At 38.8% G+C, this 18,336-nt stretch overlaps 1 long non-coding RNA gene across 1 annotated transcript in view; it reads left to right on the top strand.

The window, feature by feature from the left end:
* Nucleotides 1-10,633, top strand: part of LOC123603992 — a 427,987-nt gene extending 417,354 nt beyond the window's left edge. Inside the window, exon 5 of the long non-coding RNA XR_006715160.1 lies at nt 10,416-10,633. This is a non-coding gene — a long non-coding RNA (uncharacterized LOC123603992). The remainder of the gene's footprint in view (nt 1-10,415) is intronic.
* The last annotated feature ends 7,703 nt before the right edge of the window (nt 10,634-18,336 follow it).

Raw genomic sequence — 18,336 nt, 5'->3', positions numbered from 1 at the left:
TGTGCCTCCTCCTAACCCCTTCTCTCTTCCTGGTTTCTGTCCACGCTAACGCGGTCTTTTCTGGCCTCTCAGAGTACCAGGATCTTTTCCAAAAAGAATGCAGACCACTGTATTCGAGAGAGAAAGAACATGTATTCGACTTCATTTAGTGGTCAGATAATCGACTTTCACTTAAACAAGGTCTATTCTTAGAACTTTCAGTTAAAGAGTTAAGTGAGTATATCATGAAATTGTCCCATTGTTACCTACATTTGTTAACAGATCATAGATTCTCTTATCATGGAAGAATTGTAGACATGTGGGTCAGTATTGGCATTTTATCTATTATTGCAAGATTAAGAAATAATAGACGGGCTGGCTGTTATGGTATCATAGTACTTTCCTTTACCAGAAGGCATCTTTGACATTTATTTATTGACATCATTTATGTCTATAGGAGATATGTAGTACTGTGCTGCCATTTCCTCCATTTATACATCTGTAAGATGGAGTGTGTGTGTTCTGTTTTTAATGTTTAGTTATTTTTGAGAGGGAGAGAACAAGCACAAGCAGGGGAGGGGCAGGGAGAGGGGGAGACAGAGAATCCCAAGCAAACCCCACACTGTCAGCACACAGCCCAGCTGAGGGCTCGAATCTGTGAACTGTGAGCTCATGACCTGAGCCAAAATCAAGAGTTGGAGGCTTAACCCACTGAGCCACCTAGGCACCCCCGTTTTTTTTTTTTTTTTAATCAGGTTAGTGGATTGTTGTAAATATAGGAATGATATATACCTCCTAACATCCCGTCACTAAATGCTCACTCTGTAGTGGGCAAACTTTTTTTTTTTTTTTTAAGTGGGGAGAAGCTCCTATGATACTGTTGTAATACTGTGTATCCCAACAAAGTTTAATGAGAGAGAAACAACCATTTTTTTTCTTTCAAAAACCAAACATAAACTCATTAGCCTTCTTGATGTTGTAGAAACTCTTACCACAACAGTTTGAGAAAGGGTTTCAAGGGATGCTAGAACACCATGCAAATGTGTAACAAGGATTCTGGTATCTCAACCTAATGAGTCAATGCAAATTAATCACCTGGGGAAACTATTCAATAGAACAACCATGGAATGACTTTGATGTATTGTTGGAATCTTCTCTTGCTGATATCACTTCTCTCTTTCATTTGGTCTGTCTTTGAGGGCAGATGTGCTCCTTCTTTAATGTGGGTGCTGTTCTTTCTTTCCCAGACTCATGGGAGGGAAGGTGGAGACTATCAGTCTGTTTGCTCAATGCCTTGGGTCTTGTGCGAAACCAAGTTTCATTGAGAAGGAACGACCACCATGAAGTGCCTCGATTTGAATATCGCAATCTATGAATTTGAAGGGAAAAGAAAATGAAGGACTTGCTGGAAATTTTAAGTTACCTCTTAGTCATGTGCCCTTTGGAAATTAAACTGCTCTCTCAGAACTTGGACTCCAGACCTGTCCTTTGGTTTGCATGAGGCATCTGGACAGAACTGTGAGCCAAAAGTGGTTAACCTGATCCCAAACACCTCTCCCCACCATATGCTTCTGAGTGTCTTAGAGTTTGCCTTTCCAGGCCAAGGACCAGAAAATGTCTACAAGATGAGGTTGGGACAATTATATGGTGGTGGCAGTATCTTATTTAAAAAAAAAAAAAAAGAAGATGGGGGAACCCTTAGGTGTTTAGGGTTTGGCAAACAGATTTAGCAAAATAGTTTAGGTTTGGAAATGTGGGGACACTCTGTCCTTAAGACACTTGTCTTTCATTTCTGTTAACAGCATTAAATATGAGTTAAAAATTGTATTGCTTTTAATTCATCAAACCTCTATTTATTCAGAAAGTCATTACTAAGATAAACATTAGAAAGCTAGAAGCAAGATTATCAATAGCTGGGATTAATGTGATGGTCAAAAAAAGAAAGCAAGCAAACTAGCAAAAATAATTGTAAGTAACAAGTATAAGTTGTTGGTGGTTTGCTAGAAAAACAATACAGAAAGATCAATTGTTTTTGTAAAAAAAAAAAATAGCCTTGAACTAAATTTGGGGTCAGTCACTTCCTAGTCGGGGGAAAACACTCAATTTCTCTATGTCTATTTCTTTACCTGTAAAATAGAGCTAATAATAGTTCTCATCTCAAACAACTGTAGCGAATAGAATAACATAGCGAAAAGAATGCATTCAGCAAGTACCTCCCATTGAAGTGCCCAATAAACATAACATTTTAGTTTTAATTCGTTGGAAAATAAAATTAATATTATCTCATCCAAAATTGTCATTGAAATATACAAAAAAATTCTTAGAACAATTTTATGGAAAAAATGTAGGACCCATAATAAGTAAAATAATAGATTTCACTATGGAGTATAAGGTTTACTTTCAGTAATGAAATAATATGCTATCTTTATAGGTTGGGAGATTTAATATTATAGGGTTGCCAAGAGTATATACAATCCATGGTGAACATTTAAGGTATAGTATGTGTCAACCACTGCATAATTACTATGTATGTGTATATCCCAACTATTATTCATATCAGTTCAGTGAAGAAGGAATTATTCGGCTCAACTCATAAAAAAGGGTACCGGGGCATAAAGAAGAAGAAAAAATACCAGTCCATAGAGCTGGTAATTGGAGGGATATGAAATTGGATAGAAGTAAATTTATTTCTAATTGAAGAATGAATAGCACTTTGGAATTACTTAAATAGTTCAAAAATAATCTGGAAAAGGTAAGTCCACTAGAGCAACCAAGGATAATTTTCAAAGAATTGCATATGTTCAATTATCTTACCAGGTATTAAAATATATTACAAAGCCATGAAAGGATAGATTAATGGTACAGAATCAGGTCGAGAAACAGAATCAAGAACACATGATGTTTATCTTAACTTGGGTTTGCCTTAAAATCAGTCTAAGACAAACGCTTGTGTCCAGACAGCTTATTGCATATAGAGTGTCATCTCAAGGGATAAGAACTGGGAACTTGGAAGACTGGAACAAAGAAAGAGGCAAAGCCAATGTAGGGATGCATTATTTGGCTGATAACTCAAGTGGACAACTGGGCCTTGGTCCCACTGGGGACACTCTGAGGAGCCACGTACATCGTCATCACTGAAGAAGACAGAAGAGCAGTGCATTCATCCGGCCACTCGTCGCACACTGGTCAGGGTTGCCCTTGGTCAAGGGTACTGTTATTCACTTGCACATCCAGATTTGTGCATGTGTCCTAGTGGCCGAGTGGTTTCACCAAGCATCCTGTGCAGAGGATGTCCTGGGACGAAGAAGGAGAGATTTCTGTTTTCAGAGGAGGCAAGTTGCCCTCAGATCTGAGTTCACTGCAGATGCAGCAACGGGCTGGAGTATGAAATGGGTTGAAAAGATGGGTGAGGCCACAGAGGGATTCGATGCAGAGGAGTAGTTTATAGTAAAAGTAGTATTTCAAAAGCACTGGGGAAATAGCATTTTGACTCTAGAGTTGGGGAAAACGGGTTAAAATGTGAATAAAACTTAAGTTACATAAAGTTCCAGGTGAAGCAACCATTTAAATGGCAGAAAATAGGGGCGCCTGGGTGGCGCAGTCGGTTAAGCGTCCGACTTCAGCCAGGTCACGATCTCGCAGTCTGTGAGTTCGAGCCCCGCGTCAGGCTCTGGGCTGATGGCTCAGAGCCTGGAGCCTGTTTCCGATTCTGTGTCTCCCTCTCTCTCTGCCCCTCCCCCGTTCATGCTCTGTCTCTCTCTGTCCCAAAAAAAATAAATAAACGTTGAAAAAAAAAATTTAAATGGCAGAAAATAAAAATACTAAAGGCTTAGAAGAAAGTATGGCTGAGTAGTTTTGTTGTTATTGTTGATTGATTGCTTGTTTTAGTTTTTGTTTTGTAGCAATCTTGGTGGTGGAACAGACTCTGTAGCCATAATATTTAAGACTAAAAACCACGTAGGAAAATACTGTAACTAATTTTTAAAGTTTCGTAAAAGTTAATCCAAAATAGTTTTTGCTCTTCAAAAGTTGCTTTCTTTCTCCAACCAGTTTTATTAAATTAAACAAACATAATCTGAAGTTTGACTAGTTGGTTGCCAAGTTCTCATATCCACTCTCTACACTAATATACTGTATTTAATATTGTGTGTGCAGCACTTAGTAACTTAAGAGCCTGTGATCAAAGAGAGATCTAGACCACCCTTAAATGTATATCCAAAATCTAGACGATTCTTTTAAGATCAAAGTCAGATTTATAGTCCGAATCTGTTGGGGGTGTAGATCTATAAATGAAATATCGGAGCAATTTAAGAATAAAGTATTCCCCTCTTAATTTCACTGCTATTTGAATTTTTTAAAAAATAGTCATTTGAGACACATCTGGTTTTGTTACAGTTGGAGAAATTATGATTTCGTAGTGATGCCCCATGAAAAATAAATAAAAGTGGAGAATTTAGACAATTTGTCAAATACTGATTATAACCACCACCCTCATGCATCCGTGCCTAATCATGTGCCATGAGAGAAGACTTTGGGTCTAGGTTATAGCCATATTTGATTATTCCTCTACTTAGCTTTATAACTTGATATAATTTCGATATTCAGAAGTGCTTTGCTTAACGCAGGGTAGAGGAGGTGTCTATTAAACACTTATGTGAATGACCCATTTTCAACATGCTCTCAACCAAACGATGAATTTGAATTTTTTTCTAATTCAGATTCAAATAATTTTTTCAACTTTTCTCTATTACAGTCTCATTTTTACAATCAATGGAAAATGGGAAAAATCCTCCCAGAGACACCTTAAGTTGTGGGCCGAGATGTAAACAAGCAAAACACCTTTAAACTGTGTCATTTATCAGAAGAATGCCACATATCAAGAATGCCACAGAGAAAGGGTCCTCGCCATGGAAGCCTGACACTGAGGAACTCCTCCAAATAATATAGACATGGTGGCCCTTTAATTTCCTTAGTGTCTTTTTTCATTCACTTACTTTTTGTGACCACGTTTTTCTGAAATGAAGTTCACACTAAACGGGGCCAAATGTTTCCATTTGTGTTTTGTCACGGACTTGCTTTTGATCTACTTTGAGGACTAGCGAACACATTTGATGAATTCCAAAGCAACTGGGAAATTAGGTGAGGAAAAACATTGGCCACAGATTGATTATCTAGTGCAGCATCGACTGAAAGATGCTCACTTTTTGAATTTTCCAGGTTGGGGGAATTAAGGAAACATGATGTTAGACAGAATTTGTGATGCTTTTCTCCACGGACCATGAAGGGGAATCTCTTTAGGAATTGATCAACAGCTCAGATTTGTACTGGCTTGTGCTGCTTTTTCCTTTCAGCTGGTCCCGTTCTTTATAATTTTTCCCTTTTTTAGTCTAATAATATGCACAAGCTTGAATGTGCAATGCTCTCATACTTTCCACTGAGCTTCAAAGAAGAAATCAGAATGAAGCTTGTTGTAAACTTTTATTTCCATTTTCTGCTTTATGTAACCTTATTTGAGTAGCTCCAGTAACATGTAACCACATTAACCGACACTTAATTTGGACTCAGTGACGAAGGAAAGCCAAAAATAGCTCAGAAACAAACAAATTTGGAAAGTGTATGTCTGCCACTACATCAGATGTTGTCAAGTCAAGATTTTTTTTGGCAGGAAAAAGAGTAGAGTGAAAATGATTGAAACTCATTGATAGACGCATTTGGGCAAGTGAGCTGAATTATTGTTTTTTCTTTCTGCTGTGGTAGTTGTTAAGTAACATCATGAAATAAAATGAAATGTGGTTCTTTGTTGAATCCAAAGTAGCTACATTATGACTAGTCACTTTTGTTTTCATGTGAAGTTAATTATATGTTCAATTTATTAAAAGTCATACATACATACATAAATTGATTATACATAAATTAATATATAAATTATACATATGTACATTTATACATACATTTATACATAAATTAATTAAATTATCACATTACACTCTGTATAATGTCTCAACATACTGTAAGCATTTGATAACAAAAGTGATGGTGGGTTAAATTCAATGTTCTTTAAGCTGTAAGCAACATCTGTGTTTTCTTTGCACCCATTTGCCAGTCAACAATTAAGTTGGTTGTGAGCCACTACAAAGTGTCTTTTATTTATTTTCTGTTTTGTAGCATATGAAATAATTTTATGTCAGTTGTTTTTTCTGATCCTAACAGTTGTCCGTGGCATGTGATATTTCAAAGCATGTTAGCGATAGAGCTATGGATTGATTGTAGATCTTGTGACTCCAGATCCAGAGCATTTCTTGAATATGCAAAGACGGTATATGCTTAATGCCTTAATAAAATACACGTTGTTGTCTTTCACCTATTTCAATGCATATAATTGACAACTATATTTATGTAAAATAATATCCTGGACTTCTGGCAAATTAATGAAGAACTGACATGTCTCCAGGACCTATTTATACTAGGATGTGTATTTCTGTTCTAATTATGTATTGTTATGCATAGTTTTTGGTAGGATAAACTTACTAAAAACTTAGTGGCTTAAAATAGTAACCATTTAATGCACTTGCCATCATTCTGCCATTTGGTCACCGCTTAGCTTGTGTGCTTCAATGGCATCAGTGGGGTGGGGCTTGGGAGGGGTGGTTTAAGGCCACATTTCTAAGCAGGCTAACTCTCATGGCTGGAAGGTTGACGATGATTGTTTGCTGGAACTCAGATGTATGGGTTGGCCAGTAGCCTTGGTTCACACTTCTGTCTGGATTTGTTGGTTCGTCCCCCAAAGCCTCTCTGTGTGGTTAGCTTGGGTTTCCTTATAGGACTGAGTTCTCAGGGTAGTTGACTTCCAAAAGGGCCAGAGCAACAGCTTCCTAAGCACTTGGGCTCAGAAGTGGCACAGTGTCACTTCTGCCACCTTCTATTGGTTCATATGACTCATAGGGCCAACCCATATTCAAGGAGAGAGAACAACACGAGGAAGTGTGTTTCACCGGGAGCCATCATTGCATCACTCAGAAACGTGTAAATAAATGCTCATAGCTTTACTCACAGCAGCCTTGTTCTGGAAACCACCCAGATGTCCTTCAGTGGATGCATGGCCATGGTAAACCCATACTATCAAGCCCTACTCAGCAATAAAAGGGAATAAGTGAAAGAACTTGTATTGACCTTAAGGAAATAATTCTGAGCAAAAAAAGCTGATCTTGGAATACGTACCACACGATTCCATGTATACAACATTTGGGAAATAACATGTTACAGAGATGAGGAACAGATTAGTTGCTGCCTGGGGTTAGTGATGGGGAGGGTAGGTGTGGCTCTAAATGGGTCATTGCAGTGAGCTTTGCTGTGATGCTATAACTGCGTATCCCGATTGTGGTGTTAGTGGTAAAATTGCACAGAGCTATATGTATATGCACGTGACTGATTAAGTCTAAAATACACTCTGTGGACTGTACCAATGTCAGTTTCTTAGCTGTGATGCTGAATCCTAGCTATGCAAGGTGTAGACATGAGTGGAGCTGGGTGGAAGGCACATAAGACCTCCCTGTACATTTCTTTGTGACTTCCTGCGAGCTTTAATTATTTTAAAATTGAAAGTAAAGAGGAAGATAACTTTTGGGTTTGAAAAGTGGTGGAGGAAGTTTGTGCAGCCAAAGGACTTAGGCTCAACCCTTGGCACACGTTTTATAATATGCCTAGGATTTTGTTCGTATTCAGGTACAGTGAAGCCAACAGATCAGGAGACAATTACCATTGAAAAGATAGTTTGTTACAGCTCCCAAGAGGAGGGAGCAGACACCATGGTACTTAAATTGTTGGGAACCAAGAATTTTCTGCCCTCTCCAGGTCCTTCTAACTGGACTAAGAATACAGATTAACATGAGGCAGATTAACAGGAGAAAATCAAATTTAATAGCATACAAATGGAGAATCCACACAGACATGGAGATTCCGAAGACAGGCAAAATGAGATGTATATATAGGTCATCCTGAACTAAGGAGGAGGGGGTAAGGGTCTGGGACTTCCAAAGAAAGGGATGCAGGGTACAGGAAGACAATAAAAGAATGAATGTTTGGTACGCAAATGTTTGCTGGGCTACCTGGAACCATAGGGGCAGAGAAAACTTTGATCGGTCTTTGCTAGGTTCCTCTCTGTCTACCCTACCTAGTTCACATCCTAATGTAGTGGTCTACGGTAATAGTTGTCTATGGTGGTAGTTGTCTATGGTGATGGTCCTCTATTGAAATTCTTTTAGGCTGTGGAGGGGCACCTAAAGTGCTTTTCCTAATCTGCTGGGTTTTGATTGTTTCTTAACTCGAAATAATTTTCATGACCAAGTGGCCCATTTTGGGGCAGCCTGCCCTTGGCCCCTACAGGTCCACTCTGGAAAGACCAAGGTCATTCGGGAGGCAGGTGGAGTGTGGGAAAGCAGGGACCAGAGCCTTTGTTGTGGTTTTAGCAGGAAGAAAGGGGTGAGGCAGGGTAAACAGCTGAACAGGCTTAGGATTGGATAGTTTGAAAAATTTTTGGCAGGCTCTGGCCTATAGAGGTGGTCTCAAATTGTTCCAAACCTGGCCCTGGGGTGATTTAAAGCAGAAAGAATAATAGCTTCCTAAGTGAGAATTTGATAAAGGCGATTGAACTCTGAATTGGTTGGTTTGCATATCAACGAGTGCTCTCCCTGGCAAGTGTTTTGCTAGCTCCAGGAATTAGCTAACCCCGCAGGTCCAGTCTCTTTCCCTCTTGGGGTTTGTAAGGTTCCAAGACGTCAAAGCATCATAAAATGTAGAGGAAAAAAACCCAACATGATTAATAGAGTGTACCTCTTCTTAGCAGTTGTAACTCCAGAGTGTTATTTGACTGTTCGAGCCTCAATTTCCCCTTCTGTATAATTCGGATACTAATAATAAGGTCTGACTTATAAAGTTGCCATGAGGACAGACAAGAAAATAATCCACACAAAGCACTTAACGACGGTGACTGGCATCTGTTAAGCACTCAATGAAATATGCTAATAATATGCAGCTTGGACTCTTGACAAAGCGCTATCAGGTACAATAGTGGACTCTGATAATTTATGAAATGACTAATGTCATATACAGAATTCTGAAGCAAAAGTCTCTTATTCTATCCTGTTTCCATTTTATTGTTACTTCCACTAAATTCTAGGATAAACTCCAGAGGGGAATGCACATTGGTAGCAAGGAAAATCTGAGTACTATCGTAGGCTGTGATGTGTTTGTAATACACTCATTACACATATAGAAACTGATCTAGAAATTATCTGTGTGAAGCACAATGAAAATAGGTATTCTGACTTGGAACATCAGCACCCCATGGTTTCTTCCGATCCATACCGTATTTCTAGGAATTGGTTGATTTTTCAGGGGCAATATACTCAGGTTGCACACAAGAACCCAGTTATATTCAAAGGCTTAGCTCATTTTCTTTGCATGAAGATAAATCATGTTTTGTCAGCTAAAGAAGGTTAGAAGTCAATTGGTAAATGGATGGCTTCACCACTGATCTGTGGAACTTCACGGGGGCATCCAGCTAACTATGACACCCCTCATCACTTCATAAATTAAAAACAATCCATAAATAACTTACTCTAAATTAGATGGGAGAGTGACATTTCAGGAGGCGTGGGGATGGGAAAGACGGGCATTTCCCTGAAAAAATGACAGAGGCCCCTTGAAAGATCCCATAAGCATTGCTCAATTTTAGTGAACGTGACAAGCTGAACACAGGCCTGATAAAACCCCCAAAACTATATAAATTGTCTAAGAAAATTGAGATACAAGTGATCCACTTAAGCAAGAGTCTGAAGTCAGGTAACTTTACAACAGCACTATATTTTCTGCAATATGATATGCAATTAATTCTTCCTTAAATAAACAAACTGATTAAAATTTCATTATGCTGACATCTCACAATAAACCTGGATCCAGTGAACCCCTTTCTTTCTGCTTATTTAAGTCTTTATAATTAATTCTGGATTTATGTCATTTGCTGGTCAATGTTACAGTCACCTTACTAACTAAGCAATTCTAAAGCTGTTGGAGCTCACAGGAGCCACTGAAGCAGTGGGCGATGGCTCACCGTTTTAATCCAATCCTCGGTTTGTGAAGTTTTTATTTTCCCGGGCTGCGGCATTTTCCTTTTAGCCAAGCAATTAAATGGTAATGTCTTCCCTTTATACGCAACAGTAATTCGATTGCAGCTGGACAGATGTGGCAGCATAATTTTGTCCAATTCACAGCCTCCTAACCCTTTTCTAGCTCTTAACTATTTTTTTTTTTCTTTCTGTTTCAGCCCCCGAAACTATTTGGTCATCACTGGTACATTTAAACTATGAGGTTATACAAAGATCCTGAGAATTCTCCGCGTCACTCGGTGACCCTCATTTGTGTTAACTTCCTTCTCTCAGCAGGTGTTGGCTGGGCTCCATGAAGGCGTTTCAGGGCTACACATGGAAGGCACTTCTGGTGTCTCTCCGAGAATGCAGGAGATCCCTACCAAGCAGGTAGTCAAATTCCAAGCCTCACACCCCGCCTGCCCCTTGTGGTAAGTTGGTGTTTCCTTTCACCACATTTCAGCATGCAGAATTTTCACCGGCTTTTAAAATGTGCTTAGATACATAAATGTTTCAAGAGTGGCCTTTGGAGGGTAGATCTGAAATGGTATCACCACAAAAAAAGAAAGGGTAGGCTAGGCGATGGAAGCGTCCGCTAACAACCCGGTTGTGATAATCTCGCAACATGTAAGAGAATCAGATAGATGCCTTCTGTGCCTTAAACTTACACAGTGTGATATGTGAATTGTATCTCAGTGAAGCTGGAAAAAAACACAAGAGCGGCCTTTCCTGGAAACAAAATAAAATCAAATACATCATAAGCATGTAATTTGTACTTTTATCTCATACAGGTAGGGCGTTATCATGAGGTCTTCTCTCGCGGAAATTTCTTTCCCGGACTTCTCCCCAAATCCTCCCTGTCCACACAAGTTACATCCTGCTTTGAGGCCCAGATTAGCCTTCCAGGATTATGTCTCTCAGGGATGCTCCTTTTCTCTGAAGAATTTCATTGCCCCTGACGTTGATGTTCTATTTTCTAGTTAGAGGTGTTTTTTTGTGTGTGTATGACTATTCATTTCACAAGCATATCACTTAATCCTAAAACGAGCCCTTTTATGAAGGGCTTCCAGGGTGAGAGTCAGACATTTTGTTTTTCTTTTTTTCTTTTTTTCTTCCAGTGTATGTAAATTACACAGGCTAGGAAGTCGTGATACAACCATAGGGAACTATTTTCTGTTCATTCTTTATTCTTATCTCACTTTGTTCTAAAAAGGTTTCAAGGTGGTTTCCAAGGCAGTGTATCTGAACCTGCATAATAAATTATTTTGTAATAAATGGCCTTGCATTGCACACTTACACGATGGCTTTATGTCGTTTTCATTCTGTTTAACCTCACGGCAGTTCTGTGCATTAAAAGGCTATATGTCACTGCTCTACAGGTTAGAGAAAACCGGATCAGGCTCTGAAGTAGTGAGTTTCCTTTCCTTTACTGCCTCCCTAGTATGCTTCTCATCACTTAGGAACGGTAGTTTTCTTTTTCCCTTAGCCAGTACATTAATCGCTCATCTTTGAGACAGTTTAATAGACATACTGAATCAGATTATTTGGGAAAGCAAACAGACTGATACTGATGTCATGGTCACAGAAAGGTAGGTCACGTGTCTTATCAAATGCTAACCCATAAAATGCCCAATGAATTCCATTTTGAATCACCTATGGATTGAGGGGAGGTGATATTTGTAATGGGGAAAATAAATAGAAAATGAGATTCTGCATAGACTGTTCGGTTGGTTTAAATCTGAACTGATGCTTCTCTGTTCTCAGACTGTACTTGGGATTAAAGTAGGTTGATGAGGGGCGCCTGGGTGGCGCAGTCGGTTAAGCGTCCGACTTCGGCCAGGTCACGATCTCGCGGTCCGGGAGTTCGAGCCCCGCGTCAGGCTCTGGGCTGATGGCTCAGAGCCTGGAGCCTATTTCCGATTCTGTGTCTCCCTCTCTCTCTGCCCCTCCCCCGTTCATGTTCTGTCTCTCTCTGTCCCAAAAATAAATAAATGTTGAAAAAAAAAAAATTTTTAAAGTCGGTTGATGATAACCAATCACTTCCGAGCCCCTAGAAATGGCCATAACGCAAAAATAGGTCCACCCAAAATGGGAACTCAGAAAGGATTTATTAAATAGCTTAACTTTGTTTGCATTGATAAATGAGCCTTTCTTTAAAAAAAAAAAAAAGATTGATTGATTTATTTTTTATTTATTTTTTTTTTTTTCGAAATTTGGTTTCTAAGTGAGCCAGCTGCAGATGCCTTTGGGACTTTTGCAGTGTCATTATGAGAAACCGTCTGTCTAGCTTTCTTTCGCAATCTCCCAAGCTCTCTCCAGGTGTTGAGATTTAAGGATGTGCCATTCCTTACGTGGGCTGCACAGGATGGGCTCACCCACACTGTCAGCACCTCATGCACATGCACGAGAGAAGGCTCTCTTTGTATACTTCCTCAAGGCACCTCAGTGTAGCTATCTCATTCTGTTTCAAATTAACATCAGTGCTCGTTTCCGCTGGTTATGCCCTGTAAAAGGAACTCTATATCCTTCAACTGTTCTCCGTTTGCAGGGCACCATGGGAAGCTGTTAAGATATGCAAATCGTGTTGTGTCAGTGTGCTCTCCTGGGTCATTTTTCCCCCCTTTCTTTTAGGAAATCTCAAAGCACATGTTAGAGTTTGGCTCTTAATACTGGAGGAAAAAAGAACAGTGACTGTGGGTTCTCCCTATGAATCTTCTCTTGGGGACAGAATTTCTAATAAGGTTGAGTCCTCCACTTTGGGAATATTGCAGGGACCAGTGAAATTACATGGTAAAATCACTAAAGCAGTCTTTAAATACACTGAGAAACGGTCGCTATCATTTATGTGTTTACCAATTATTTTTCCAGAAATAAAACTTTGCCAGAGAATGAATTCTTCAATCTGTAAGTAGTTTTAAGTGGCACGGTGAATAATCGAGTTTATCTCTGTGACATAATAGTTAGGAATATAGTAGGGATGAGACTGGCCCAAGTTCAAATATTCACTTCCATTGACTATGTGATATAAGTTGTTTAAAATCTCTTACGTTTTTGGCATCCTCATTTTTGTACATCAGGATTATAATACCTAGTTCATGGCCTAGCACAAGGTAATGTTCCTGTCACATGGTCATCGTTCATTCTAGGAAAGCAACCATTGTTATTGTTATTTACTTACTTAGGAGAAAATAAGTAGTTGGTTGACTATTGCTCATCCAGAGCATTATTTTAGAACTTTTAACGACACATTTCTCATCATGGATCCGATCAATTGCCCCTGAATTCACTCTATCCACCTGTTATATATAATTGATAAATAATACAATAATAACTTTCTTATAGTAACTAAGCCAGCTCAATAATACTGTTTTTACCATGGTGGAAACAGAAAAACAAATGATGCAGATTTTAGCAAGTGGCTTATTATAAAGGTATTGTTCTAATTTAAATACCCCATAATAGGTCACTAGTGTAGTGTGACGGTGAATTTTCCACCATAGTCCCGTGTGTCCCCCCTCACCCCTTCTTACACATGACAATAGCCCCTAGCTCTTCCTCCTCACCCTTCTTGATAAAGTCCAAATTGTCCAAACAATGGCTGCCAATTCATAGAACAATTCCCCCTCCTCCTAGAGCCATCTTGCCCAACTATTCCAGAAAATAGTTGCTGAAAGGCACCACCTGCTGAAGCCCTACAGAAGATTCTGCCCTCCCTGCCCAATGAAGTAGAATGCTCCTTTGGAGTCGTCTCAGACCTGGCATTTTGAAATAAAGGCTCATTCATGGTGCCTTTGTTGATTTTCTTCCACATGTAGCTTATGTTTCCTTTTTTCTAAGTTTAAGAAATATTTTTCACAAATGGCAGAATATCTTGTTTTTCAAACCATCTGTCACTGCTTTGAAAATAATCATTTGAGAGAACAATGACAGATTACGATTACTAATAAGAAAGCAAATGATTTCACATGTCCACAAATCAGGGATGGAGTTCAGGATCCCTAAAATATGGCACCTTGGCACATTGAATATTTCAAGTTGAAGGTGTTCGAAAAAATGGCAGAGGCAGGAACATCGCTCTGACTTTCTTGCCCGCTTGCTCTTTTATCCTGAAGCAGATCAATAAAACTCTCATGAGAGGGGTGCCCCTCTGTGGTCCCCAGGAAGGGACCATCCTTATCTCTGAGAACAAAGGGGTGTCAAGAAGAATCTTGACATGCGGGGCTCGCTAAGTTTTCCCCAGTTCACTACCATTATCCTGTACTCCTTAACCTATCGTATTTCTCCAGAACTGTCCACTCATCACACCTAGCACTTAAAGTGCACAGGTTTCTGTTCCTTTGGGTCTTCATTTCCTTATGGAGGCTCCGGGTCACATCAAATGTACATTGAATAAATGCCATATGCTTTCCTATACTGTTCACCTGTCTTTGTCAGTTTAATTTTCACACCCAGCCAGGAACCAACCCTAAGAGGGTTGAGGAAAATATTTCTTCCTCTACATCAGCTTAGATGTAGACTCTGGGAGATGCCAGATTTAGAATCAATTTCTAGAAGTCCCTTACAACAAACTCTTCCAGTTGGTTAAATGTTTCCATTAAAAGTCAAGTAACTACTGGCACTCTTCACAGACATTATAAAAAGGTGTGATGTGGAAACAAAGTGAGTAAACAAAATCACAGCTGCCCTAGGAGAGGCTCAGAGATCTTGTAAGTCAAAGATGCTATAGACCAGGGATCACCAGACTGAGATCCACATGCTGAATTCAGCTGGCCTCCTGTTTGTTTTTGCCTGTGAGTTAAGAATGGTTTTCACATTTTCTAATGGTTGGGGAAAACATAAAAAGAATAACCATATTTTATGACCTGTAAATGTTATATGAAATTCAAAATTCAGTAACCATAAATAAAGCTGTATTGGAGCGCAGCCGCATCCATTTGTTTGCCCATAGTAGGTCTGCTTTTGCTCTGCAGGAACAGAGCTGAGTAGTTGGGAAAAAGACCACTGGCTCCCAATGCCAAACATCTTGACTACCTGGCCTTTTATGAAAAAAGCCGGCTGATGCCTAGTATAGACCATTGGAATTATAGATGGCCATTAGAGTCCAATTTTCAAAGCTCATTTTCATTTGTTTGTTTTGGTGACATAAGAAATTGCTTATATTACAGAGTTAAGGAAATAAAAGCACCATGGGAAATTATATACAGTGTAATATTGGCTATGTAAAATCAAAATGTGTAAATTACGTAAAAAAAGAAATATGCTTAGATGTTAACAGTACTTGACTTTAGATTGAAATTTACACATTATGTCCCCTGCTTTTCTCTGTTCTTTTGGGATGTCTACAAACTAGAAAATCGGAAGAAAGTATTGAAAACAATTTTAAGTGGAACCAATTTGTATGACAATCTGTAAAATTGTTTCTACACTTTGGTTCTGGTACATTAAACACGGGACATAGTTTATAACTATATTCTGCTAATTAAGGCTCCAAAGACCACATCTAGATAACTTCATCTCCCAAAATCTACGTAACACATATTTTTTTTCCAAAATAACTCTTAAATTATTAAATACCCTTAATAAAAATCTGAGTACAATTCTAATATTTCTGTATCTTATGAGTAAAGTAAACATTATGTTTCTGTTATTTTGCTAAACTGGGAAATGTATTGCTAATGAATCAACTAAAAATTGTAAATTTTGAATGAAGAATGTAGTTGTTGGAGTTAAGGAAGACGTTTTAAGTTTCAAATGATTTATTTGACTGTTTAGTTATGTATGGAGAAAATCCATTTATATAAATATTAATTTTGTGGTAAGAATTTTCCATTTTCAATTTTTTTTAATGAAAGAGGACAAAAAAAAACCCTCTAAAGTCAAGCTCTTTGCTATAACTCAAGCACACTTAGAAGGATATGGTTCCAACAGATGCTTACCTATTTGGAAATGAAATACGGAGATAGATGTACATGAAGATTGATAAAGATGTGCATATATGTGCATATATTCAAGGCCAGGTAACTCTACAGATTTATGCATGATTAATTTAAGTTAAAAGAATTGTACCTATTTTCTGATCATGATTTGCACTGTCAGTAATTTTGTAAATGGCTATCTGGAGAGGACGTTTGTTATTGGCGAGGCTGATGTATTAGGCCTTTTTGATCATTCTTCATTTACAAAGCATTTGTTTGCCCCCGTTTGCTTGTGGCAGATTGAAGCAAACAGAAACAGGCTTTCAAATCATTATAAAGCCAAGTAGTTTTGCAGCGAAGTACGTGACAAACAGAACTTTAGAAAGCCAACTAAGAAGTTAGATGGGTCTAACAAAAGCTGGTCCTTCTTCCAAAATACAATCATCACTTCTTAATTATTCTGTCTTTTTTTTTTTCATCTTCTTTACAATTTCTATATTCCTTTTTGTGCTATTAAAGAACACAGTGGTATTGGGGGGAAGGAAATAGGTCAAAAAATGAAACAAATTGTTGTCCCAATGTTCACTGCAAGTAACTCAAATACCTAAACCTTATGAATGAAAGAGTATTCAGTTACATTAGGCCATGCACTTATGTTTAAGGGAGATCATTAGCTTGTAAAAACAACTCATTAAAATGCTGATTTTGTTTTTCCTTCATCTTATTAGAACAGGCATGAAAATGCATGATACGTAATGATAGAGTGTATTCTGTGCACCGGGCACTCATTCTCTCTGAACTTTGAATCAAAACCCCAGAATTCTCAATTGAAGTCAGCACATGAGACGGACCAGATCCATGCTTTGGATGGGAGCTCTTCGGGGCAAGGAGTCAGGGGCAAGGAAGGACTCCTTGCATTCATCCAGAAGCCTCTAGATAGGGTTACATTAACAATGCGAGCTAACACCTAGGCGGTGTGTACCACGTCCCAGACACTTCCCTAAGAACTGTCATTAATACCTTGTGGATGCCTCACAACAGCCAAATGCTACTAGGGATATAACCCCCATTTCACAGATGAAAACACAAGCCCAGCAAGGTTTGGTAAGTGTGCCCAAGGCACACAGCTGTCAAGTGAGAGAAGCAGAGTTCCAACCCAAATTCCAGCCCGGCTCCGGCATGGGGGCAGCTAACCCGGCATAGCGCAGCCTCTTGAGAATGTGGCTGTTGCTTCTTAAGTGTTGAAAGAGAGAAAAGAGCCATAAATGTGTGCTTCTACTTGTGGAAGGAAGCGCATGTGCTCAATAGATTTGCTCTTAAAAGCACCTGTTCCTAATAGTCCCCACCCATGTCCGCCTTACCCCAACCTCCATTTAGTGCCTTTCTCCCCATTGTTCTCTGGAAGCAACACCATAACATCCGCTAATTACTATTAATCCTAATTCATTAGTTTCCATTGGCTATCTAACCTTTTGAAAAATGTTCTATTTAAAGGATAAATTAAATGTCATCCCAGAGGAATCACTTACCAGTAGGAGAGGTTTTGGGGTGAGGGCTCAAGGCCCCTCTGTAGCACTACTCCTAAAATCAAGCCACCAAAAGACCATTCATACTTAATGTGACCCATTGCTCATGGGAAGCATAGGGACAAGATACCAAGACCAGCAATAAGCTTAGGGACTCACAAAAGTGTTTTAAATTATTTTAAAACCAGAAAAAGAAAGCACTTCAAGGTCAAAAAGAAGCTTTATGTTTTCTTTTATTTTCATAACAAATGTAGTTGTAAAATAGGATTTTACGTTCCTCGCTCTCCTTCCCTCTCCCTCTCTCCTCCTCCCTCCTCGCTCACCCCTTCCTTCCTTTCTCTACTTCTTTATTTAATGAAAGAAGAGAGCTATGAAGGCAGAAATGCGTAGGGTCACTAAAGTCAGAATGTGGCTGGTTGGGGAGGAGAAAGCAACTCTTCACTTATATGCATTCATTTTCTCCTAACAAATTAATTGAATCTAAGAGAAAACACAAACAACAACAACAACAACAACAAAACCACAAAACAAACACCTTTTTGATCTTATGAATAGCTGAATCTAAGAATACAGTAATTTTTTCTTGTAAAATGATCTCTGTGGTTTCATAGAGAATGGATATAGCCTCTTCCTATGCTTTATTTCACAAGTAACTTGGAGATCGGGAGATCTAATGCTTTACTTCACAAGTAACTTGGAGATTGGGAGAGCTTATTTTTCTCTTTGTGCCTTGGTTATTCTGCTCAATAGCTACAATGGGTTAGCCAGTAGCAA

This window comes from Leopardus geoffroyi, chromosome E1 (genome assembly GCF_018350155.1).
Source record: "Leopardus geoffroyi isolate Oge1 chromosome E1, O.geoffroyi_Oge1_pat1.0, whole genome shotgun sequence".
NCBI classification, from domain to species: domain Eukaryota; kingdom Metazoa; phylum Chordata; class Mammalia; order Carnivora; family Felidae; genus Leopardus; species Leopardus geoffroyi.
Note: the sequence above shows the minus strand (reverse complement) of the source record. Positions and strands in the feature narration are given on the sequence as shown.